We start from the raw sequence: 26,820 nt of genomic DNA on the forward strand, positions 1-26,820 counted from the left end.
AGCAACCCTCAGTTTGTTTCCTGCAATTAAGAATTCCTCATATCAGTGAGATCATATGATACATGTCTTTCTCTGTTTGACTTATTTCACTCAACATAATACCCTCCAGTTCCATCCACATCATTGCAAATGGCAAGATTTGAGCTCCTCTTATTTGAGCTGACTGAGATTAATCAAAAAGGAAAATGCAGTAAAACTTTTCTCTCTTTTCTAAGCTCAAAGAAAGAGCATTTTCAGAGAGCTTTCCCCACCTTTGCATATGATCAGAAAAGGGCATTGCAGGAGCTTAAGCAAAGTAAATTACTGGCTCTAATATTTTTCAGAATATTTGCATATCATTAGGTGCTTCCTGTCCATTCTAAAATAGCTTTCCTCCTATCTCAGAGAAGAAGTTACCTGCACTTTCCCAAGGTTTACCTTGGATGCCACTTAAGTGTTTTAAAAACTTTTTATTGTGAAATAATTTTAGATTTATAGACAAGGCACAAAAATAGAGCAAAGAATTCACCTAGGTAAAATGCCAAATGTTAATATTTTACCACATTAGCCTTATCATTCTGTCTCTCTGTCTCTCTGCATGTGTGCATGTCTATATATGTGTGTATGTCATGTTTTTGTCTGAACCAAAGTTCAGTAGTTCAGTAGAGAGTAAGTTGCCATTTTTCCCATTATTCTTGCATGCTTCAATATTTCCCAAAAGGCTAGGACATCTTGTATGTAGCCACAGCATAATCATTCAAATCTGAAAATAAACACTGATGCAATACTACCAACAAACTCACAGGCTCCATTCACATTTTACCAATTATCTCAACACACTTCATATAGCAAAAAAAAGTTTTTCTTTTTATCCAGGATCTAGTCCAGGATTATATATTGCAATAGGCCAAATGTCTCTTGGGTTCTTTCAATAGTTCCTTAGCCTTCCCTTATCTTTCATGACATCTAAGATTTTTTTTTAAAGATTTATTTATCTATTCTAGAGAGAGAGATCACACCCAAGAAAGGGGGGGAGGGGAGGGGCAGACGGAGAGGGAGAGAATTCTCAGGCAGCCTCCCTGCTGAGTGCTGAGACCAACCAGGCCCAATGGATCCCAGGACTCTGAGATCACCCCAGAGTCCAGGGCTCAACTGACTGAGCCACCCAGGCACCCCCTCATGACTTCTAATATTTTGAAGAGTACAGGCCAATTCTGTTGTAGAGTGTTCTTCATTTGGGGTTATCTAATATTCCCTCATCATTAATTCAACTTCTGCATTTGAACAGGAATATCACAGAAATGATTCTTTGTTTTCTTTACAACATATCAGCATCATGTTGATTCCATTACTGGTGATGTTTGTTACCTTTGATCACTTGGCTGGGGCAGTTTTTGCTAGGATTCTCTGTTACAAAGTTACATTTTTCCATTTGTAATAAATAATTTTGCTACTTGTTTACCTATTTAAATATCTTTGTCCTCAGCAAATTTTTACTCAATCATTTTAGTAGTCATGGATGATTCATTCTTGTCTGAATAAATTATCATTATAATGATCACAAATGGAGATTTTTCTAATTCTTCTACATTTATTAGTTGTCAATCTAATGTAAGGAAGAGCTTTCCCTTTCCCTTCATTTATATATGTATGTATGCAATCTATCCATGCATTGATATCGGCATAGATTGCAAATTAGAGGAAAAAATTAGGGGTGAGAATCTGGGAACTTGTGTACTTGACAGGACATTATAATTATAAAAATATCTGGGTTGGACTTCTTGCCCTTTTAGACGTAAACATATATAATTATTTTACTCTGTCAAACATTAGTTTTAGAAAGAAATACAGTATTTTAGATTGTGTTTAAACTACTCACAAGATAATGGATAATTAAAGAGTTTTCCCTCTCAACCAACAAAATAAAAAAAGATACATTTTTCTTTTCAACTAGCCAGATCAGGGCTCCTGGGTGGCTGAGTCGGTTGAGCGTCTGCCTTCGGCTCAGGTCATGATCTCAGGGTCCTGGGATTGAGCCCCACAACGGGCTCCCTGCTCAGCTGGGGGTCTGCTTCTCCCTCTCCCTCTGCCTGCAGCTCCCCTGCTTGTGCGTGTGCGCGTGAGTGCTCTCTCTCTCTCTGTCAAATAAAAATAAAATCTTTAAAAAAAATAAACTAGTCAGATCAGTGATGTCCAATAGAAATATAATGTGAGCTGCATATGTAATTTCAAATGTTTTAGTAGTCACATCAAAAAAAGGAAAAAGAAAAAAGTAAAATTAATTTTAATAATATATTTTATTTAACCTAATAGGTTGAAATGTAATTTCAATATCTAATCAATATAAAAACTATTAATGAGCTATTTTACAGTTTTTGATTAAGTCTACAAAATCTCTTTTTGTACACTTACAGAACATCTGAATTCATACCAGCCACATTTCAAGTATTCAATTGCCACATGTGGTCTATGACTACTGCATTGGAGAGCACAGATCTAGATAATTGAAACCAAAGGATTTTTTAAATCTAGAATATATAGACACTTGTTTCAGTTATCCACTGTACTTTGCATGTGTAGACACAGTGTTATTTAAAAATAGAAAAAGTAGAAAGCATAATAAAGTCATAATCATAATACAATAAAAATTCCACTAAATATATTCACCCTCATAACACTATAAGAATAAAATTAGTAGAAATATCTATAAGGGAGTAAAATGAATGGAATTGTTTAGTTAAACTCTCTTTTAAATATATGTATTTTATTAATACTTATGTATTATATTAGTTTGTCCAAGTCAACATTTTTAAAAATTATTTTATTGGATGGTTCCTATGACTAGAGTTTTACAACTATGAAATACCAGTTTTTAGCATATATACCCTCTTCTCACACCCTTGATCGGAAAGTACATACACAGACACATACATACATGCATAAGAAAAGCTGTATCTGTTGAACCCTTTTGCCAAGATACATCCCTTCTCATGACTTTAGGATTAAATTATTTATAAATAAAACTGAGTCATTAATTATAGAAGGATCCCACTTACATTTAATTTAGACTAAGATCAGTGGTGTTGGAAGAGCATGCGGGAGAAACTATAGCCACCTATTTCATACCAGGCAGTGTCCTAAATATACTGGTTCACTTATGCATGTAAATCATTTAATTTTCACAAAATCCTATTATTAGCTATTATTAAAATTACAGTCATTTTACATATGAGGAAAGTAATGCACAAAGAAGTTGAGTAACTGTCTCAAATTTGCACAGCTAGTAAATGTTAGATTTGAAATTCAAACAAGTAATCTAAAAATGAGTGGAAAGAAGCCCTGGCCACCTCAGACAGGATGAAGCAAGGGATGAAATTAGATCCATTTACCTTGCACAGAGACAGTATCTTGTAAATGGAAGGAGAGAGTCGGACTTTATGCAGAGATACAAACAACCCTGATAAAATATTTAACCAGTCCATACATTTAACAATTATGCATTTCTCTGTGCTAGATACTGTGCTGGGCATGTGGAGAACGGTGATGCATAGGACATAGAGTTTACAGTTACAGAGAAGCAGGGAAAGAAAACAAATAATTACAATACAACAGGCTTTCCTAGGAATAAACACAAAATCATATAAGAATAGAAAGAAGGGATACTAAACCCAGCCTTGAGCATTAAGGAAGGCTAAGAGTCCTGAAGAAGTACTAAGAGTTGAATTGAAGACTTGCAAATATATTTAAAGATAGCCTAGAACCTACAGTGTTACTTTCTTGAGGGTAACATCTCCACCCGGATGACCTAGACACATTTCAACCTCAAAATATGATTAAAGATAACCAGGAAACCCAACCTTAAAATTTCATGTGGAAGAACAAATGAGTGTTAGCAATTGTCGTGTACCTACTCTGTAGCAGATGCTGGTTATGTGCTTTACACACATTATCTTTTTTTTTTTTAAAGATTTTATTTATTCATTTGACAGAGATAGATACAGCGAGAGAGGGAACACAAGCAGGGGGAGTGGGAGAGGGAGAAGCAGGCTTCCCGCCGAGCAGGGAGCCCGATGCGGGGCCCGATCCCAGGACCCTGGGATCATGACCTGAGCCGAAGGCAGACGCTTAACGACTGAGCCACCCAGGCGCCCCATATACACATTATCTTTACATTTCTTTCTTCTGTATGTGCAATGAAGCTTCATAGTGTAGGCAACGGCCCAGGATTAATGTGTCAGAGCTCTCTGACTTCATAGAGTCTGATTCTTCTTTCTCAATTGAACACTGATTCCCTCTTTTCTATAAAAAACTGCCACCTGAGAGAAAATGATTTGTTTACTACTTTGGGGTACTCAAAGAAAGATAAGAGGTTTATGAAATATTCAAACAAGTAACATTTTTGAAATAGTTACTAAAAGTTTCATCATATATAATGGTAATGATATTATGTATTTGAAGAACAAAGAATTTTCGTGGTCTATAAAGCTCTTTCATTTCTCTTATCACATTAGCTAGCATAAGTAATTACAGACAAGGTAACTTAGAGATGAGAATGCAGATATCTAAATAAATTACAAATTTAAAAGCACTTAGGTATATACCAAGCATATCCTTTGATACTTTTGTTCAGATTCAGATTTAGACGCAGATTTTTCAAGGTATCATTCTGTTCTTGTTTAACTCTCTCATGATTTTTATTTACATATTATTTGAAAAATAGATTATTTGTAATTATAAGGAAAATTAAACTTAATTGAAGTTTTTGAAAGTAGCAGTAGATAACTGAAAGATTTATCATAATAGCTGGCACAATTGTTTCTCAATTAATAAGTAAAACAATTATGTTTTTATATAGGCTAACCCAAAATATTAAATATTGAATATATTTTTATTTAAGCAAGTATTTATGAGAAATCTTAGAGATTTACATTTTGCAATGTGTACCAAATATTCTCTGAATCTCCTGTTGTGAATGATCATATTATTTTATACATTTATGGAATGAAACTCTGTAAGGATTTTTTGCTGAGCTGATATATATTTCCTGGCTTTTCTTCTCTTCTAGGAAGCATTACTCAATTAGACCAACAAATAAAGTATAACAGCTCAAATAACTTTTCTGTTAAAACTGAATTTATGAAAACAAATGTCAACTTTATAAGATCATAGTCAAGTATCAGTTTTTTATAACCTTAGAATAAAATTAATATGAATACTAAAACATGCAATTTCTCTGACTTTTTACTATTATTTTCAACATTGACTTATGTTACACTTAAAATTTTCCAACAAAAAATTTCTTGGCAGCTAAATATATCAACCAATTAATAACAAAATTAAAGAAACTCATTGATAATAATACAATAATAGTAGGGGACTTTAACTCCTCATTCACGGCAACAGACAGATCATCTGAGCTGAAGATCAACAAGGAAACAGGGCTTGAATGACACCCTGGACCAGATGGACTTAACAGATATATTCAGAGCATTTCATACACATTCATCTTGAGTGCACATGGAACATTCTCCAGAACAGATCACATACTGGGTCACAAATCAGGTCTCAATTGGTACAAAAAGATTAAGATCATACCATACACATTTTCAGACCAAAATGCTATAAAACTTGAGGTCAACTACAAGAAAAAATTTGGAAGGACCACAAATACATGGAGGTTAAATAACATCCTACTGAAGAATGAATCGGTTAACCAGGAAATTAAAGAAGCATTAAAAAAATACATGGAAGCAAATGAAAATGAAAACACAGCAGTGCAAAACCTTTGGGATGCAGCAAACGTGGTCCTAAGACGGAAGTATATAGCAATACAGGCCTTCCTCAAATAAGAAAAGTCTCAAATACACAACCTAACATTACACCTAAAGGAGTTGGAAAAAGAACAAAAAATAAAGCCTAAATTCATCAGGAGAAGAGAAATAATAAAGATTAGAGCAGAAATCAATGACATAGAAATAAAAAAACAAAACAAAACAGTAGAACAGATCAATGAAAGCAGGAGTGGTTCTTTGAGAGAATTAAGATTGATAAATCCCAGCCAGACTTATTAAGAAGAAAAGAGAAAGGACCCAAATAAATAAAATCGTAAATGAAAGAGGAGAGATCACAACCAATATTGAAGAAATGCAAACAATTAAAATTAAGAAATGTTTGAGGGGCGACTGGGTGGCTCAATCAGTTGGGCGTCTGCCTTCGGCTCGGGTCATGGTCCCAGGGTCCCGGGCTCCCTGCTCCGTGGGAGACTGCTTCTCCCTCTCCCACTCCCCCAGCTTGTGTTCCCTCTCTCCCCGTCTCTCTCTCTGTTAAAATAAATAAATAAAATATAAAAAAAAATAAGATGTTTGATAAATGTCTTTTTTTATTTAAATTCTGGTTGGTTAACATACAGTGTACTATTAGTTTTAGGTTTAGACTTTAGTGATTCATCACTTACATACAACACCCAGTGCTCATCACAAGTGCCCTCCTTAGTATCCATCACCCATTTAACCCATCCCCTTGCCCACCTCCCTTTTAGTAGCCCTCTGTTCTCTATAGTAAAGAGTCTGTTTTATGGTTTGCCTCTCTTTTTCCCCCCACTGTGTTCATCTGTTTTGTTTCTTAAATTCCACATGTGAGTGAAATCATATGGTATTTGACTTTCTTTGACTGACTTATTTCGCTTAGCTTAATACTCTCCATAATATGCTCCATCCACGTTGCAAATTACAAGATTTCAGTCTTTTTGGTAGCTGAGTTATATTCCACTGTATATGTATATACCACTTCTTCTTTATCCATTCATCAGTCGATGGACATTTGGGCTCTTTCTATCATTTGTCTATTGTTCACAATGCTGCTATAAACATTGGGGTGCATATATCCCTTCAATTCAATATTTTTTAACCTTTGTGTAAATATCTCATAGAGTAATTGCTGGATCATAGGGTAGTTCTATACTAACTTTCTGAAAAATCTCCATACTGTTTTCCAGAGTGGCTGTACCAACTTGCATTCCCACCAACGGTGTAAGAGGGTTCCCCTTTCTCTGCATCCTCACCAACACCTGTTGTTTCTTGTGTTGTTGATTTTAGCCATTCTGACTGGTGTGAGGTCGTATCTCATTGTAGTATTTCCCTGATGATGAGTGATGTTGAGCATCTTTTCATGTGTCTGTTAGCCATCTGGATGTCTTCTTTGGAAAAATGTCTATTCCTGTCTTCTGCCCATTTTTTAACTGGATTATTCATTTTTGTGGGTGTTGAATTTTATGTTTTTTTAATATATTTTACATACTAACCTTTTATCAGATATGTCATTTGCAAATATCTTCTCCCATTCTGAAGGTTGTCTTTTAGTTTTGTTGATTGTTTCCCTCTCTGTGAAGCTTTTTATTTTGATGAAGTCCCAATAGTTTTTGTTTTTGTTTCTCTTGCCTCAGGAGACATGTCTAGTAAGAAGTTGCTTTGGCTGATGTCAAAAAGGTTACTGCCTGTGTTCTCCTCTAGGATTTTGATGGTTTCCTGTCTTACATTAGGTCTTTCATCCATTTTGAATTTATTTTTGTGTATGGTATAAGAAAGTGGGCGTTTCATTCTTCTGCATGTCACTGTCCAGGTGTCCCAGTACCTTTTATTGAAGAGACTTTTTTCCCATTGGTATTCTTTCCTGCTTTGTTGAAGATTAGTTGACCATATAGGTGTGGATTCTCTTCTGGATTTTCTATTCTGTTCCATTGATCTATGTGTCTATTTTTGTGCCAGTATACCATACTGTCTTGATCACTACAACTTTGTAATATAACTTGAAGTCCGGAATTGTGATGCCTCCAACTTTTCTTTTCTTTTTCAAGATTGTTTTGGCTATTTGGGGTTTTTCGTGGCTCCTCTACAAATTTCAGGATTGTTTGCTGGTGGTATTTTGATAGGGATTGCATTAAAGAAGTGGAAAAACATTTCATGATCGTGGATTAGAAGAACAAATATTGTTTAAAAGTGTCTATACTACTCAAAGCAATCTACACACTTAATGATAAATTTCTAATGAGATTTCATAAGGTGATGATGCAACTGAAAATGATCAAAATTATTAGTCAGGCACTTTATTTTGGCAGGATGCTTAACAGGTTTTGTTAGTTAATTGCTTCACAACTGCCAGTATTGGGGTGATCACCTCTCTTAATTAGGTAAATAGGTCACAATTCATTGCATATCTAGCAGATTTTTTTAAAGCCAGATCCTCCATTTATCAATGAATTTCTTTATGTAGAGAACTTTGGAAAATTCTGCTTAGATCATTAGGAATTGCACTTGCACTCTGTTACACCTTAGTAGGAAAAACAAAAAGAATTTGCCTATTTTCACTTATTCAAGTAGTTTAGGAAACTAAGAAAACTTCCATGTAAGGAGTTTTTCAAAATAAGTTTCAGTTATCTATTGCTGTGTGACAACCCACTCTAAAATTTCTAGACTAAGTACTAATTAATTATTTCTGATCATTTTGTGTGCTATATGGGCTCATCTGGGTAGTTTTACTCTCCATATGATATAGTTAAAATTACTCATGTGGCTGCCTTCAGCTGGACTTTCTTTGGGCTAGAAGGTCCAAGATGGTTTCTAGTGCTTTAGGGTTTATCCCAATGTGACCACTAAAGATTCAGTAGCCTGGTCTATACTACCTTACAGCTAGATGACTAAGCTCTTAGTAGGAATATTCCAAAAGGACAAGCTCCAAAATGCAAATGCTTATCAATCCTCTGCTTGCATCAATTTCCAAATGTTGCATTGGCCAAATCAAGTCATAGGACCAAGCCTAGGTTCAGTATGGGAGGGGATTGCACAAGGGCTGGTACTGGGAGTTAGACTCATTTAACATTTTACCATGATCTCTTCTGGTCCATGATGATCCACCCCTTCCACATTCAAAATAAATTCATGTCATTTTCAAGGCTCCAAAAGTCTCATCTCTTTATGTCATCAGGCCTAAGCTTGAAGTTTAAGAGCCCACATCTGAATAATGCTCAGTGTGATCCCTCACATGCAGTTACTTGGGCTCAGTTGTTGGGTGTAGAGGCCTATAAACTAGAAAAGTAAATTACCAGCCCTTTACACACGGTCCATACAATGGTAACATAGAAGATAATCACACTAGATAGTGTCACTCAGAAAGGAGGAGAGGAAAAAAGACACATAGAAATTTTGAAATCCAGTCAGGCTCATGTAACCAGTTTCCCTACAGGGAATGTTTCTTGATTAAACTCAGTTCTTCTCTTTATGAGTGGTTCCCCATTACCCTTGGCTCAGCTTGCTGGGCTCTTCTACCCTCTTTTTCAGTAAAAAAAAAAAAAAAAATTGCTTTTGCTTGTAGCTGAGTAGCTTTATCATCCTACAGGGTTATGCAGCAGAGACTGAAGCCTCTTGTCAACAGCTATGGGAGTGAGCGGACAGGGAAGCAGATCCTTTATCTCTAAATGACTGCAGCCCTGGTCAACAGCTTGACTGCAGCCTATGAAAGACCCAAGATTGAACCGTCCTGTTAAGCTTCATCAGAATCTTGACCTCAGAAACTGTGTGAAGTAGTAAGTGCTTGTCACTATAAGTTCCAAGATTTAATTTGTTTTGTACCAATAGCTAACTAACGTATGGACACAAAATACCTTTGCCTTATATTTTATGGAAACAAATTGTGTGAACTCTGTTTTTATATAATATATCCCATTTTAATATAAAATGATGCTTTAGATTTCTCTCCATAAGTTAGATTGATGTTTTAGGAAGATAGCCTTTTTTATCCTTTTTTTTTTTTCCTTAGGGGCCCTGTTAAAAACATCTAATTTAATATAATTACAATGGTCTAATATGAAGGACAAAATACCCAGGATTATTTTTAATGAGAAATGTCTTGCCTACATGGATAAGAAACCCAATATTTTTTTCTGGAAAACCAAAATGAAGATATGAAATAGAGAGATAAATCTTCCCAAATTTATTCATAAATCTAAAGTAATTCCAGGTGTTCTTGGGTGGCTCAGTTGGTTAAGCATCTGCCTTCGCCTCAGGTCATGATCCCAGGGTCCTGGGATCAAGTCCCACTTTGGGCTCCCTGCTCAGCAAGGAGCCTGCTTCTCCCTCTCCCTCTCTGCTCCCCCTGCTTGTGCTCTCTGTCAAATAAATAAATAAAATCTAAAAAAGAGAAGTAAGTCCAAACAAAATCCTAAATAGGAGGTGGGATAATATAATGCATAAAAGTGCTAGCGCTGGGGATGCCTGGGTGGCTCAGTCAGTTAAGCGTCCAACTCTTGATTTTGACTCAGGTCATGATCTCAGGGTCATGAGATTGAGCCCCACATCAGGCCCCTACACAGTGGGGAGTCTGCTTGAGATTCTGTCTCTTCCTCTCCCTCTGCTCTTGCCCCTGCTTGTGTGCACTTTCTCTCTCTTTCCCTTACTCTAAAATAAATAAATATATCTTTAAAAAAAAGAGGGAGTGATGGCTTTAAAACCAAATGGCCTGAGCAAAATACTGACATTTACCAGCTCTGTGATAGCAAATTATTTAACTCCCTGTGTCTCAGTATAGTCACCACTATTGAACTGAATAAACAAAACAATCAAAATGGAGTGTCATCATTTTTATTGTGATGAATCTATCCTAAGAAATATTTTCACATTTTCTTAAAGACATATGTATAGAAGTACTTATTATGCTGTTCAAAATAGCAAAAAATTCAAAACAATTTGAATTTCTATTCTTAGGGCAATTGCTAAAGGGATTAAAAGATCCCTCACATAATGATATACTGTGCAGTCATTACAAAAAATGGGTTTCCTATTATGTATAGTGATATGAAAATTGCCCATCTTACATTGTTAAGTGAAAAAAAAGCTTGATGCATATCATTGTGTACACTATCATCCCATTTATTAAAATAATAATAATAATAACTACATCAAAAGAGCTCTCTCACTCTATGTGTGTGTGTGTGTGTATGTATATATATAGTGAGAGAGGCAAATCTATTTTTGTATGAATAGAGACAAGATATGAAAGATTTCATATACAATGATAACAATGATTACCTTAGGGTTGTATGTTAGGGAGGTAGAAGGAGAGACTTTCACTTTCTGCTTTTTATCAACCAGGATTTTCAGGTATAAGTGATAGAAAACTGAAAAAAAATTCGCTTAAACAATAAAGAAGTTTATTAGCTCATTTAACAGGAAAGCTAGAAAGAAACTAGGCTCCTGGGCTGATTGACTCACTGGCTCCATTATGTTACTGAGGAACCATGTTCTTTCCTATTCTTCTGTCATCTACAATTCACACCACCCCTCATGATTGTAGAATGATTGCCAATAGCAGAAAGGGCTTTTTTTCAAGGATGGTAGAAATTCTCTCAACGAAGAACAAGGATTCCAACAGTCCTCTTTTTGTGTTTCAAAGCCAAAGTTTGACAACATAATGAATCTTCAGCCAATTACTGACAAGGCTAATGCTTTTGCAGTTCAACCCATCAGGCTCACCCCTTAAACTCAAGTCAGTTTCATAAACCACATTAGTGCTATTCAACCAACATGTCTGTGATAGTATTGCTTACTACTGCTATTATTATACGATAAGATGAATTACTTTTTAAACTAAAGTTTAAGAAATATTGCAAATCTTGAAGATAATTTTCCGTATGTTTGACTTTCATCCAATGGTCTGCTAAAATTTTATTTAAATCCAGAGAATAGTTCTAAAATTTCTTAGATTATGATAAAGTGAGTACAATGTGGTAAGAAAAGATATTTATGACAGTTTATCATGAAAGTGAAGATATTTTATAATCTGCTTTGTGTAAAATAGTATTACTTTCATAGTTTATATTTGCTTTAAAAAATTGGGAAAGGCACTAGTATACTATTACTTATAAAAGCATAAGGAAGGGGGGTGCCTGGGTGGCTCAGTCATTAAGCATCTGCCATCGGCTCAGGTCATGATCCCAGAGTCCTGGGATCGAGTCCTGCATCGGGCTCCCTGCATCGGGCTTCCCCGCTTTCCGCGGGAAGCCTGCTTCTCCCTCTCCTGCTCCCCCTGCTTGTGTTCCCTCTCTTGCTGTGTCTCTCTCTGTCAAATAAATAAATAAAATCTTAAAAAAAAAAGAAAAAAGAAAAAAAAGCATAAGGAAGGGATATTTTTTAATACTAAAAAATAAAGAGATGTAAGGTAACAAGTTTCTTCTCACCTTATGTAAATCTAAAAGTTCATAGAGGAGCAAAAAACCAAACCAAAACAAAACAAAAACCCAAAACCAAAAACTAAAACAAACAAACGTGATTCAAAGAGAATTTAAAAGTGATATAAATATCAAATTTTTCAACGCTAATTAAAAAAAACACTCTCAATGTAGTTAAGAAATACTATCAATTAGATCTTTTAATATCTAAGAGGTAATTTCTTTTTAAAAAAATATTTATTTATTTATTTGAATGAGAGAGATCACATGTGAGCGCATGCTGGGGAGGGAGAAAGAAGGAGGGGGGAGAGAAAGCTTAGCAGACTCTGCACTGAGTGCAGAGCCCAAAGGGAGCTCCATCTCAGGATCCTGAGATTACGACCCAGATAACAACCCAGATCACAACCTGAGATCATGACCCGAGCTGAAACCAAGAGTCAGACACTTAACTGACTGTGCCACCCAGGTGCCCCACTAAGAGGTAATTTCTAATAACTTACATATCTTTCACTGTGGTTGAGCAGATAATAAAATTCAGGAGTTGAGAAGGTCAAGATTAGTCAGGAGATTTATCATATAGGATATAATGCTAAGCATTTGTTTGAAAATTCATTTGCTGCTCTCTATGGTAAAGTGGCTTTTAATGAATTACCTACCTGTTTTCTATAGCTAAGCCACAGCTCTACTACAAAGATCTACAGTTATGGTAAATTAAAACTGATTTCTCAGCTCTTGGGGGACCCATGGAATGCCAATTAATAATATTATTATGTGGAATGTGAATTAAGGAAACATTTTTAAGTGGTTGTCTCATTTCCCAATAAAACCAACAGCCATATATGTTACAAAAACCAAATGAATTTAATCAGGTTTATCTCCCCAGTTACCTCTTCTAAAAAACAAAATGATTTTCCCATGATGAAAATTTGCTTTGAATTTGTAATAAGAAATGAAAGAAAACAACAATACTGTCAAGTTCTCATTTCTAGTTTTGGTTTTGTTTGAGCATGGTTAAACAGAGAGCATAATTTAGGAAAGCCTGCATTAATAAAATTCCAAATTATTCCTTAAGATAGTAGTTGGTGAATGTGGCAGACACAATCATCTGTTTGCAAATGTTTAGCGGTGTTAGGCAATATGACCTTAATGCATAGAAATCTAATAGAGGGGCACCTGGGTGGCTCAGTCAGTTAAGCGACTGCCTTTGGCTCAGGTTATGATCCCAGGGTCCTGGAATCGAGCCCCACATTGGGCTCCCTGCTCCGCGGGGAGCCTGCTTCTCCCTCTCCCTCTGCCGCTCCCTCTGCGTGTGCTCTTCTGCTCTCTCTCTGTCAAATAAATAAATAAATAAATAAATAAATAAATAAATAAATAAAAGAAATCTAATCAGAATCTACTAAGCATTTGTGGGTAAGACTAGACTAAATTATTCTATATTCTTCACCTGGCTTCTTAAATTGATACTTTGTTAATAGTATTTCACAAATACATTTTCAAATAAGAAAACATCCTCAGCAGGGAGATGACTCCTTGTAAGGGAACTCTTGAATGGAAGACATCATTAATACTATTTTAACTGCTTCCTTGCTTTCTTCCCCACAGATCTCTTATTTCATAAAGTCCTCCTGAACCTACACCTTCCACCCTCATCTGGTTTACATGCGCCTGCCCTTGCTTCATAAAATGCTGAGAATGTATCTATCACTGGGCTACTAGGTAGATCTAAAAGAATACTTTTCTATATGAGCCTGTGAAGTGACTGCTTCTGAGTTTGGAATGGTAGGATTTTTCTATGAAAATACTCAAAATAGATTTTAAAGTAGAGACTTTTAAAAGCAAAATAATTTTCCTACAAATTACATGGCTACTTTGTTTTTGGAGAAGTTGGAAAGTAAAACACTGCATTTCACAGACTTGCTCAAGAGGGTCTAGCTAGATACATTCTCACATGATTTGGACAGTGAAACCTAGGTGTCATGGCAAGCAAAATCATGGACTTTGGAGAGTATAAAGTCATTTGAGGAAAGCCACACTCAGCTTCCCAGCCTTTAGCTATCAGCATTATGTGGATGAGAGGCAGTTTTGGCAACAGGAGCAGCCTGTTTCCTGGATTACAACCTTAGTGATGGGCCATTAAATTTAGGAATCTAGTGGCTGATACTGACTTCCGTTCCTAGCCTGGTCAACAATATTCTAAGCTACATTCCCTGAATTAGAATTCCTTTCTGCTTGACATACTTTGAAAAAGATTTTGCCTCCTTACAAAAGATTTAAACCAGAACTGATACATACTCCTTGTTGTAGTCTTCACTTGCATGTCTTTTCCCCTACTAGACATCAAATACTCTCCACGGATAGAGACGGAACTTGTCTTTGTTCATTCTTTCATTCATTCCTACATTCATTTTTCATACCTACTCTTTATATTTGTATGTTCTGCAATTACATATTTGGCACAGAGATGCACAACAAATATCCTCATAACTAATGAATTAGTAAAGTGACAGGTCAGGAAATATGTAAGGTACTAGAGATATAGAGATGAGACATCCTTAGCAACAATAAAATGATAAATTACATTTATTAAGCACTTACATGTCAGGCTCTGGGTACAGCATTTTATGTGCATTGATTTGATTTTCATTTTTTTGCTTGTTTGGTTTTATATTTGTTTGTTTTCTAATCTTTATAACATTCCTAAGGTCTAGATACTAATTATCACTTCCCATTTTACACATAAAGCAACAGCAGATAGAAGAGGTTAAATAACTTGCCCAAAGTTGCATAATATTGAAGTAGGTTAAATTAGAACATAGGCGATCTGATTCAATAATTCTTACTCTTAATATTCTGAGATTTCTAATATAGTTTGCAAACAGATTCATAAACAGATTTATGGTACTACTGATAAATTCTACAACACATCAGTTGGCAGGATCAGAAGAGACTTAGGTCTGAAGAGAAACTTAGGCACTGAGGTACAAAGGATTAGCACAAGTTAGGGATAAGTGGGGTGATAAAGGAGGCTATTTTAGGTGGAAAGAAGTACACATACTCCAAAGAAGCAAAAGAAAAAATGAAAGCATTGCTCAAACAGCATAGCTATTATTATGAGGCTTAGTGAAGAGGGGTGAGAAATAGTTAAAGAGAGGCAAAGAGAGACCGACCACAAAGAGTCACATATACATTTCTAGGGAATTAAAGGTGTGTGTGTGTGTGTGTATGTATGTATGTATGTTTTAATGGGGGCCACAGCATTTAAAAACCTTTGAGACGGGGCACCTGGGTGGCTCAGTCGTTAAGCGTCTGCCTTCGGCTCAGGTCATGATCCCAGGGTCCTGGGATCGAGCCCCGCATCGGGCTCCCTGCTCGGCGGGAAGCCTGCTTCTCCCTCTTCCACTCCCCCTGCTTGTATTCCCTCTCTCGCTGTGTCTCTCTCTGTCAAATAAATAAATAAAATCTTTAAAAAAAAAAAAAAACCTTTGAGAATATTTCCATTATAAAGAGATCACTTTGGAGCAATGTGGACAATTTAGAAATCATTGTGTGGGGTGAGATTGGAATTGGGAATTACAGCAACTTAAGTAGAAGCAATTCTCATTTTTGGGCTCCCAGAATTGTGCACAAGGACTAGCACCTAATATGAGAACAATACATATTCACCAACTCAAATTGAGCCTAAATAACCTAGGGGTCAGAGAAGTTTAATCATTTGTCAAAATTTACACCACTTATTGTTGGTAGAACTGGGATAAGAATTTAATCCAGTGCTTTCTTTTACTTTAAACAGAATCAGGGAAAAATTAATTGCATAGATACCATTTGAAATATGAAAACTTTTGCTACGTGTGTCTAAAAATACACTTGAAAAATACACACAGGTGTAAAGTTATGGTTAAACCTCATTTCTTGTCTTTCATTCTTGTGTGCTTATTTTTCTGAGTTCATGATCTCAAATACTCAAGTTTCTACTTTCCAGTGATCTCTGAAGTCACTTCCTTTGATAGATACTCCTCTCATTCCCAAGTTTCCCAGGTTTCTTCTAATGCCTAAAGGGAAAAAGGAGTGAAACAGGAAAAGAAATCTGGGCTGGGAAAAATTACCACCACAACCATTAGCTATTAAGACATGTCATTAGAAACTTAACGTAAAACCTATGAATTATTGAATCAGATTGCCTAGGTTTAAATCCAACCTACTCCAATACTGTGTAACCTAATGTAAAGCCTAATGTAAAAATATACATTTTCCTCTTAGAAAGACTAAGAAGCAACTCTTTGTTATTGTGTTGTGGTTATAGTTTCTTTTCTTTCCTTTTCGCAGTTACTGTTTCACCCTAGACTGTGTTCTCTCATGAGGTCCAGCCAATTGACAATTCTGTGGACTTAATCTACATGTTCAAGGACACTGCAAAGGTTAAGTAAATTCTATCTCTGATACCATGATCACCAAATTGTAAATGCTAGCAACCTTAGGTTTTGACAATTTGGGGCCCTTTTACTTTTGAACAGAGGTTCTATAACCACTGTGAAGTATCAGATGTTACACCTTAGCAATGGGCTATGAAAATCTATGGCATAAGATTTGCCAAAACAGGTTTTATGAGGACTTGGTTTGTTCTAGAAGTAGAATTGGCCTAAGTATACTCTGGCATGTGAAAGATACACACACACACACACACACACACACACACGCTTTTACTTGAAATTAAATATACAATAAGTTTTAATTCAGTTTCCTTGTTTTCATTTTTTTTTAAAAGATTTTATTTATTTATCTGAGACAGAGAGAATGAGAGACAGAGAGCATGAGAGGGAGGAGGGTCAGAGGGAGAAGCAGACTCCCTGCCGAACAGGGAGCCCGATGCGGGACTCGATCCCGGGACTCCAGGATCATGACCTGAGCCGAAGGCAGTCGCTTAACCAACTGAGCCACCCAGGTGCCCCAGTTTCCTTGTTTTCAAAGACAAATCTAAGGCAATGTGTTTAGAAAGGAAATTTTATAATTTAGCCAAAAATATCTAAGCATGCCATTTAGCCCTTTTGGTCTTTAGAACACCTCCTTGAAGGGATTGTCTTTGCTTAGATAACTTATAATCATTTTGTACTTTCTCTTCTATTGAATGATTTAGAAATGACAAAACTAAAATTGAAAAGGAGTCAAAGCACTTGTTGTAATTGAGCATCAGAGGCACAAGCCTAGGGTACAACTGCATAACACCTGGGTTTTTCTATTTATAGGAAGATATCACAAGTTTAAACACAAAGGAAAATGACTCACAAATCCAATAAAATTTGGAATGCATGACTACCAGCAATATCAGGGGATTTCACCCAATATTTGCCAACAAATCAATAACATGATTAAATCCTTCTGTATTGTGGGCAATCAAATGCTTACTAACAGGTACTACTGCCTAAATTAATATAATCCCAGAAGTGCTCTGTGTCAAACCTAATAGCACCGAAGCTTAAAATTCACATGTGATAAGCTGAAGGATATTTCTTAATAATGCTTTAAATCAAATGAAATTATGTGAAGATTCTGAATTAAATGCTTCTGCACTGAATGGGCTCCATTTAAACTGCTCTTGTCTCTAGATGGCATGTTCCTGCTGTCCATATTTCTTTATGTGCTCTACTCAAAGAAAGTAGGAAGCATTTAAGAACATAATGTTATTTTTTTCACTAAACTATGACTGCATCTTGCAACTGTTTGTTATAAAGATTGCATTGACATGGCTCTCAGCATTCACACTTTCAGCCTCAGATCAAAAGTTATTACCTCTCCAGAGCCTACCAGACTTGCAAGGAAAATCAGTGGCTTTCTCCTTTGTTTCTAACCTCTGTTTTATACGATTTATCACATTATTTTGTAACCACTCCTTCTAGCCCTAGAGGGTAGCATAAGGATCTGGCATATGTTATTGAGTAAATGCAAAAGCCATATCAAGTAAGCAATAGAGTGTATGAACAAAATCTGTCATATAGTTTAATGGTAGTATGGGTTTTTCATTAAATATAACTTAACTTTGAAGATCAAGGTTTGACATGAAAGATAGTACAAACAAAAGCTATGCTGTAATTGTGTTTATGTTGACACAACCAGATTTTATCAATATGCTAACACTGTATTCTGCTTACTAGGGGGATTGCTAATACAGTTAACATAAAAGTTTCAAACAGCTATAACCTACCAGGCACAGTATTAGGTGTGAGCTAGGGTTAGAGGAATAAGACAAAGTAGTTGACCTTAAGAAAATACCAACTGAGTGAAAGAGGCTTTCTATTCTCAGAAATCTTTGAACTTATTAGAAATATATTCTATGCATATCATTTATTTATTATTTCTACTGAATAATACTGATACTGAAAAAAAATAATGTGACATTCAAAAAACCTGTTTTTCCTCCTTAGAGAAGGAACTACAATTGTTTGGCCAACTTGACTCAAATTTAAGAATATGGACTAAAAATCTTTATTTAAGAAGTGCCAATGTATGTGACATTTTAGTGCACAGGCTAGTCGTGTTTGAGAGAGAGAGAACAGAGCTAAGTCAGGGAAAGAAGGAAGAGGATGAAGAGAAGGAAAAGGAAAAGGAAAAGAAGAAAATAAAGTAGAGTTAAGTTAGAAAAAGGAAAGTAATAGGAATAGGATTAAAGGAAGTTGGAAACAGAAATAAAAGGAAAGAAAAAGGGAGTGAGGAAAACAAAAGAAAAATAGTGGAGAGGGAAAGTCTAACATACACAAAGGAAGCAAATGCAGATACAAAAGCAAGAGGAAACCAAAAGCAACAGCTAAAATAGTTGAAGGATTTCTAAGTTCTAGGATTTTTGAGGATTGAGCAAAGGGGGAGCATGTGTGTGATATAAGCAGAGAACAATTACATTGTGTAAAAGCTTTTCAGAATTATTTAACTCTTTAAATTATGTGGATGCATAACTTGGATTAAAATAAAACCTTAAATTAAGATCCTTCCTTGACCCTTAACTTTTCCATTTACCAACCCTTTCTTTGCTCTCTTTCATGGTAATATCCCTTAAAATAGTTAAAAGCACTTTTACCTCACCCTCCATTCTTCTCTCAAACCACCGCAGTGAATTTTTAGTATCTACTACTCTACTGAATTGACTCTTGTCAAATTCAATGATGATCTGCATTTTGCCAGAGCCAATGGTTCATTGTAATTATCTTATTTGACTTCTCAATAGCATTTGACACAATTGACCGTTGGCTCCATTCTTAAAATATTTCTTCTAAGTCCACTGCGACATAACATTTGACTGTTTTTGTTGTTAATTTTTTTTCCTTCTCTCTGCTTCCCTGGTGGCTCCTTTGAAATCTCCTTTGTCACTTTTACTCCTTTGACAGATTTCTTAGTGCTAAAGGACTCCCATTTTTGGCCATTAGCCTCCTGTCTTTTCTCTTTCTAGGTTTTCTTCCAAGATGATCTTTTCAGTTGCACGACTTAAGTATTGGCATATGCTAATGACACTAAAGTTTATATTTCTAGACCAGACCTCTCTTGGTTCTAGACTATTATGTTCCATTGGTTATACAACATTTCCACTCTGTTTAGTAGACGTATATAAGCTAACAAGGCCAAAACAGAACTAATAATTCTCATCTTTTCTCAATCTGTTCTTACTTGAATTCACTCTTCCCCAATTTTCTCCATCCCAGCCAGGTATTGGCATAGTTATCTACTCTATTGCTCAGTGCAAAATATGAGTCATATTTCCTCATACTTCACACCTATTCCTCTGGATAGCCTGTTGTATCTCTTCTGCCAAAATATATTCCAAATCCAAACATTTGTCACCATTTCTTTTTCCATTTCTCACTGCATTTCCATAATACTCTTGTCTAAGATTGTGAATAGCCTCCTAACTAGAATTCTTTACTTCATTTTTGCTTAGTTTATCCTCCACATAGAAACCAGAAGTATGTTTCTAAAATGTAAATCAGATCATGCCATTTCACGCATAGAAGCTTCCAATGGATTTCCATTGAAATCAAACTTATATTCATTTACCTAGTTTATGTATTTCTGTATAATTTGGCCCCAACCTGGCTCTCCAAACTCATTCTTACTTTTTATTTACTATGTTCATTTCATATTGGCTGTCTTAGTTTGTTTGGGATGCTATTACAGAATACAGTAGACTGGGTGACTTGTCTACCCCGTCTGTCTTGACAACAGAAATTTATTTCTCATGTTTCTGGAGGTTGAGAAACCCAAGATGAAGGTGCTGGCAGGTTTGGTGGCCCCACTTTCTTGTTCATAGATGGCTGTCTTCTCTTTGTGTCCTCACATGGCAGACAGGGCAAGGGAGCTCCCTCAGATCTCGTTTATGAGAGCACTAATCCCATTCACGAAGGCTCTATCTTCATGCCCTTATCACCTCTCAAATGCTCCACCTTCAAAGACCATCACACTGGGGATTAGAGTTAAACACATGGATTTTGGGGGAGGGACACAATCATTCAGTCTATAGCATTAGCTTTTTTTATACCCCTCCAACCTTCAAACTGATTCCTGTTTCTGTGCCATGGCTGTTTATTCTGCTTTGAAATTTTTCCAGCAGATGTTTACATGTCTTTCCATCTCTTAATTCAAGTCTCAATAAATGTCACTTCCTCAGAGGATTCCATGAGCACTCAAGCTAGAACAAATCTCTCTCTCTCTTCCTTGCCCACACTATGTTCTCTATAACACTAATTCATTTCCCCCCCAGAAGCAAAGCATCTGATTTCTTATATATATTTTTCAATATATTTTTCATATTATATCATATTATTCTTTATATTTTTTTAAAAACACTTTCTCCTCCCATTAGGATATAGGTTGCTCCTTCCATATATTAGTATCTAAAACAGTATCTGGCACAAATAAATGTTTTAAAAAATGCTATTTAGTGGATAAGTGAATATGTTGTTTTAATTCTACTACATGAAGGGTGAATTCAAAAGTCCTTAAGATGGTTTGAAAGGGGGTGCCTGGATGGCTCAGTCGTTAAGTGTCCGCCTTCAGCTCAGGTCATGATCCCACTGTCCTGGGATCGAGCCCCACATCAGGTTCTCTGCTCAGCTGGAGGCCTGCTTCTCCCTCTCCCACTCCCCCTGCTTGTGTTCCCTCTCTCGCTGTCTCTCTGTCAAATAAATAAATAAAATCTTAAAAAAAAAAATATGGCTTGAAAAATTGTATAAGTCTCCCAATGCATCTACTTTCAGTCCCCCTTACGTATCCTGAACTCTCACAATTCCAAACCACTTGTAGGCGTTTGAAGTAGCATACTGACTTATTCATAGCTCTTTACATTTTATGTAGTTATTCCCTTTACCTAAGTTTCTTTTCCCTTCACTTCATGAAAAATTCCAATCTACATCCACAAAAGGCATTTCCTCCTTCCTTACCCTATCACTAGATTTAGTCTTTCTCTCTTTGCACTGTCTTAGCATGCTACATATTCCTAGTATCCAAAATTTATTACATTGTGTTTGTCACTTTTTACTCCATTTGCTTTATAACTTTTTAGATTGTGAAATCTTGGAGGATGGGGACTTTTATCTTATTTATATTTGTATACCTAGTACTTATAACTGCACGTGACATAATATATAATTCAGATCTGATTGAGTCTCTCGAGAGAGATGGTTTTCACTGAATCTATACCAACATTGAAACAGAATTCAACATATTTTTTAGTTACTAAATGGAAATTATGATTTCCATAATGCTAGTGAACCATTTAGATTTTACTGAGATTAAGTGAGAAGGTAGAGGTTACATCATATAGTATGTATCAGTTTTTCTCCAAAAATCTTCAGTAACCATCTCTTCCCAGAGTAACTTCTTGATTAACCATTTCTTTCTTGACCTTTTCCCTACTCTGTCTCCAAACCTTACTGTCTTCAACCTACTTTGCTACTGATATCTCTCTTCTTTTTTTCAATAACAAACAATTTAGCTCTAACTTTGTTTCTTTACTGTTATATCCTAATATCCACTATGCCACCTCAGCAATAAAAATAATTCATATCTCTTAAAATCTATGTATTTTAAATAAAAAGCAGAATGCCCTTATCATAAGAATTTTCTTCTTTAAAAATATTTTTCCCTCCATTTCTAATAGATAATAACAGTGTTTGTTTAAAGTATGAATGATTATATATTCATTTTGTGTGTTGTCCTTATTGGATACTTTAGCTGTCAGGTCTATTTGATCTTCTAGTGTTAATGGCTGCTGCCAGCTAGATGCATCCTTAGTGAATATTTGTATTTGTTGGGATATAGACTACTTTATGAAAAAAAAAATAACAGTGGCTTAAATGAGAACTAGCTTTCCCTCTCAGGTAATGAAATGCAAATAGAGGCTAAAGGCTGCTTTGGCAGATATGTTCCATGACATTTTCTAGGGACTTAGCATTTACTACCTTGTTGCTTTGTGATAGAAAATTGCCTTTATTTTATATGGTCCCAAATGTATCATCATCACACTCGCATTCCAGGCAATGGAGTGGAAGAAAGAATGGAATAAGAAACGCATACCCTCTCCCTTACATGGTAAAATTTAGCGTTGCTTACATTACCTTTGCAAACATAACATTGGCCAGGATGTGATCATCACTCTACACTTAGCTACAAGAAAGGCTCAGAGATAAAGACTTTATTTTAGTCAGCCATTGCTCTAGTTATTGTATACTTTAAAATGGTGAAGATAGTAAAAGTTAAGTGTGTTTTGCCACAATACAAAAATTGAAGAAAAAAAATCTTTGCCTAAGACCAAGTCACAAAGATTTTATTTTGTTTTTTCTTCTAGGAATTGTACAGTTTTCGGTTTTACATTTAAGTCTGTGATACATTTTGAGTTAATTTTTTCATGTGATGACATATATGGGGCACTTTTTTGGGTTTATGGATAATTAACTGATCCAGCATCATTTGCTAAAATGCCTATATTGTTTTTATATACAGATTTTATTTTAGTTTTTTGGTTCAATTAAACATAACAATCTTTTAAAAATAATTCTCTATTAAAATATATGAATGGCTATATTTTTCTATATATGGTCATGTTTTTAAAAAATTCTGTACAAGTATGGTCATTTTTTTTCGTATTTTTTCGAAAGGACAGAGTATTATATACCGACATGCTTATAGTTGTTATCTCTAGATTGTGAGGTTGTAGATGATTTTTATTTTCTTCTTTTTGCTTATGTTAATATATTTGCTTTCTAAAAAAAGGCATGGCTAATTGAAAAATAACAAATTTTAGTAAAATATTAAAAATATGTTTTGACTAGGGGTGCCTGGGTGGATCAGTTGGTTAAGTATCTGACTTTTGGATTCAGCTCAGGTCATGATCTCATGGGTCATGAGATTGAGCCCCACCTCTGGCTCCATACTTAGTAGGGAGTCTGCTTGAAGAATCTCTCCCTATGGACCTCCCCCCACGCTCTGTCTGTCTCTCTCAAATAAAATAAAAAGTATGTTTTGACTATATGTGCACATTCATAGAATAAAATTAAAAACAGAAAAAGTAAATAAAAAATTGGGGAGTCTTGTACTATGACAGAGAAGGGAAGATTGGACACTGGCTGGTGATAATTGATATGTTTTGCCACTCTCTCCTTCAAAATATATTCATCCTGAGAGAGAAATGGCCAAAAATTATGAACAGTTTATAGAATATAAAAATGGCTCTCAGACATAGAAAGAGATGTTCAATTTTATTCATAATAAGAAACGTTAAAATTTAAACAAATGAAGTGATGTCAGTGAACATGGTGGAGTAGGTAGGTATCTCCAGAGGCATAGCTTTCCACACAAAAGAAATATGAGTGAAAGCTGTCAGAATCAATATTAACAGAATTCTAGAAAAATAAGCAAAGGTCTATAGCAACTAAGCAAATACTGAATCAAGAAAGAGACAATGAAAAAAGAGCAGAAGAACTTTGTGTCATGTTTACTTCTCTATGCACCACCTCTCTCCTTGGCTCCACTGTGATTTTAAAGATGACAGTTCATGTTCCCAATATAGAATCCTGCTTCCTGATTCCAGAAAGAGCATGGCAGACCTTGTTCTCAAAGGACTGCATTTCTCTGTCTGATCTGAGAGTTACCTGAAAAACTGATGCAAAATACTGGTCTTTGTTTTTCCTAACTAGAACTTCCTCATGACAGAAAAGTGGTTACACAGATGACATTTCTTAAAAACACTGAAAAGGAAATAAACAACCTGCTTCCCTCTGAGGCAAAAGAGAAAAACTGGAAAGAGGTTTTTTTTTGAGAATTAGGGCATTGAGATTTTCTGTGTATATGGGGTGATTTAGAAAGCCATGCACATGCCCATAGCAGGAATCATGCTCAAAAAAGACCTTGAGAAGAACTTAAGCTTTCATCTATGCCTGATCTTTAGCCTCTGCAAAAACAAGTGAAGGCTAAAGCATAGTTGTAAACAACCTAGTTAAACATTAAAGAAGACCCCAGCATAGAACCAGTTTGCAAAGACCAGAAGAGTTTTTTTTTTTTCTCTCCAGGTATTTAAGAAAAATCTGTTAAAACCATAGCTAAACCAAAACTAAAGGATCAGAGATCTCAGAGACCACACATAATAAAGAATATAACCTTTACAAAAATAGTTTAGAAAAGTCACTGCACAAAGAGCTATAACCCACACAATCAAGAGAAACAAGTCACAAGAAGGAAGAGAATATGGTTTCCAGGGTTATTATATTATAATATTTCAAAATGTTCAGTTTTCAACAAAAAAAATCATGAAATATGCAAAGAACAAGAAAGTATGGCCCAATCACAGAAGAATTTAATAGAAACCGTCCCTGAGAGAGCAGAGACACTAAACTTACTAGATAAAGTCAAAGAACTAAAGGAACCATGGGCCAAGAACTGAAAGAAACCATGAGAAATATGCCTTAATGAATATAAAATATCAATACAGAGATAGAAATTATAGAAAGAAAAAAAAACAGAAATTCTGGAGCTAACAAGTACAATAACTAAAATAAAAAAATCACTTGGGGGTGTTTTCCAATGGCATATTTGAGCAGGCAGAATAGAGTAAGCAAACCTAAACACTGAACTTATCCATTCTAAGGAGAAGAAAGAAAAAAAGAATGAAGAAAAATTAGCAGAGCTTAAGTGATCTGTGCAACACGACCAAGTATACCACCCAATGGGAATCCGAGAAAGGGAGAAAAGAGAGAAAAAGGGTAAGAAAGAATATTTGAAAAAAAAAATAATAATGGCCTAAAACTTCCCATTTTTGATAGAAGACATGAATCTAAACACCCAAGAGCTCAACAAATTCCAAGAAGGATAAACACAAAGAGATCCATACTAAAAAAATCAAACTGGTTGGCGGTAAAGATGGCAGAGGAGTAGGGGACCCTATTCCAACTGGTCCTGGAATTGAGCTGGATATCTACCAGAACACTATGAACACCCACGAAATCAGCCTGAGATGTAAGATAATAGATCTGGATCTCTACAAACAGAATATTGCAGGTGGTTGGTTTCAAGGTATGAAGCAGGGAGCTGTGATTCCATGGGCAGATGTCAGAGGATAAATGGAAGGGGGAGGAAACCTGGCCATCGGGATCCTATACCACCGGTGAGCTATAGCCTCCCCATGCTGGGGATGGGGCACAGACTTGCAGACTGGTAGTGGTGGGGAAAGGACTTTAGGGAAGCCTCCTGGACAGAAACTGGAGTGGGGGTGTGGCCGCATGTGCAACCTGGGGACAGCTGGTGGTTTTAGAAGCACAAAGGGCAGAGATGTGCCCCGACCTGGAGGTGAGGACTGGGAGCGCTGCTGAGGGGTGCACAATCCCAGGACTGCAGTTTATAGCAGCACAGACAGAAACAGAGATGGTGTGGCCTGGAGAGCTCACTGAAGAACAGACTTGATCTCTCTGCTCTGAGGCAGATGATTGGAAATGATCTCTTTTGCTCTCTCGGAAGAGACACAGAAAACCACCAGGGAAAGCCACCAGGGAACAAAAGCCCCCCCAAACCAGTTTCCACTGAACCCATCCCCTGCCACAGGGAGCAGGGCAACTCTGCTCAAACAGGGTTGCCTGAGTAACAGCATGGCAGGCCCCTCCCCCAGAAGACAGGCTGGGAGAACAAGAGGCCAGGAACCCTAAGGTCCCTTTAAAACAGGTGCATCTTGCTTGGATCATGGTCAATAATTTGGACTCTATATATTCCCTCAACCACCCCTCAACAGAATGACTAAGAGGAGGAACCCCCAAAATAGGAAAGACTCAGAGACTATGATTTATGCCACAGATTTACAAATGGATACAGATATAATCAAGATGTCGGAGATGGAATTCAGGGTAGTAATTGTGAAGACAATAGCTAGAATGGAGAAATCAGTTAATGGCAACATAGAATCTCTAAGGGCAAAAATGAAAGCTGAATTGGCAGAATTTAAAAATGCTATTAATGATATCCAACCTAATCTAGGTAATCTAAAGGCCAGGGTAAGCAAGAAAGAAGAATGAATTAGTGACCTAGAAGACCAATTAATAGACAAAATGGAAAAGAGGAGGCCAGGGAAAAACAACGCAGAATCCATGAAAATAGAATCAGAGAAA

General features: G+C 36.0%; 1 long non-coding RNA gene across 2 annotated transcripts in view; it reads left to right on the plus strand.

Moving 5' to 3' along the window:
- Nucleotides 1-16,938, plus strand: part of LOC115944120 (uncharacterized) — a 64,678-nt gene extending 47,740 nt beyond the window's left edge. For both annotated transcript variants that reach the window (XR_014144064.1, XR_014144063.1), the window contains 2 exons: nucleotides 9,370-9,556; nucleotides 16,520-16,938. This is a non-coding gene — a long non-coding RNA (uncharacterized LOC115944120). The remainder of the gene's footprint in view (nucleotides 1-9,369; nucleotides 9,557-16,519) is intronic.
- The last annotated feature ends 9,882 nt before the right edge of the window (nucleotides 16,939-26,820 follow it).

Source organism: Leptonychotes weddellii, chromosome 4, assembly GCF_054177405.1.
Source record: "Leptonychotes weddellii isolate Sample4059 chromosome 4, ASM5417740v2, whole genome shotgun sequence".
Taxonomy (NCBI): Eukaryota; Metazoa; Chordata; class Mammalia; order Carnivora; family Phocidae; genus Leptonychotes; species Leptonychotes weddellii.